Genomic DNA, 787 nt, shown 5'->3' with positions numbered 1-787 from the left:
CGCCCAAACTTCGAATTGAGGCTCCTCAGCAATTAGAACCACCTTTCCTCCTTACACGATATCGTGGTACTCCATCTGCTCACAAACTGTTTATCTATATTATACATTTCACCTGTTCGCTTTTTTCCCGTAGTAGCACTCCGTCTTAAAGCCACAAGTGGCCCATCGGGACCATCCGACCGCCGTATCATCCTCAGCTGCGATGTGGATAGGAGAGGCGTGTGGTCAGCACACGGCTCTCCCGGTCGTTATGATGGTTTTCTTTGATCGGAGCCACTACTATTCGGTCGAGTAGCTCCTCAATTGGCATCACGGGGCTGAGTGCACCCTGAAAAATGGCAACAGCACATGGCGGCCCGGATGGTCAACCATCCAAATGTCAGCCACGCCCGACAGCGCTTAACTTCGGTGATCTGACGGGAACCGGTGTATCCACTGCGGCAAGGCCACTGCCCGCTCCCGTAGTAGACTGCACAAGATTTCATGCAGTGTCATTCGTACTAAATTCTTGCGAACACCTTCATCAGGTGGGAACTATTTACATGTTTGATTTAGTTCATATACATGATTGAGCCTTGCACAAATTCTTGATCAGTGTTTCGCTCTATTTAAAGAAAATAAATGTAATTTATAGCATGGTTTTTGTCTGCTAACAGTCACACTCATCAGAATCATTTCCCATCATCATTTTTGGAGAGGAATTTCGAATTTAATGAATGAATCACATGAGAGACTAGTCACACCACACTGGATTTATATCAGGGTCATTATAAGAATGCGTTATACA

General features: G+C 45.7%; 1 pseudogene; it reads right to left on the bottom strand.

Annotated features, from left to right (window-relative positions):
• Positions 1 to 336: 336 nt before the first annotated feature.
• LOC124552394 lies at positions 337 to 454 on the bottom strand (annotated as a pseudogene).
• Positions 455 to 787: the final 333 nt, after the last annotated feature.

The sequence above is a fragment of the Schistocerca americana genome, chromosome 1 (assembly GCF_021461395.2).
Source record: "Schistocerca americana isolate TAMUIC-IGC-003095 chromosome 1, iqSchAmer2.1, whole genome shotgun sequence".
NCBI classification, from domain to species: domain Eukaryota; kingdom Metazoa; phylum Arthropoda; class Insecta; order Orthoptera; family Acrididae; genus Schistocerca; species Schistocerca americana.
This window is presented reverse-complemented; position numbering and strand designations above follow the sequence as displayed.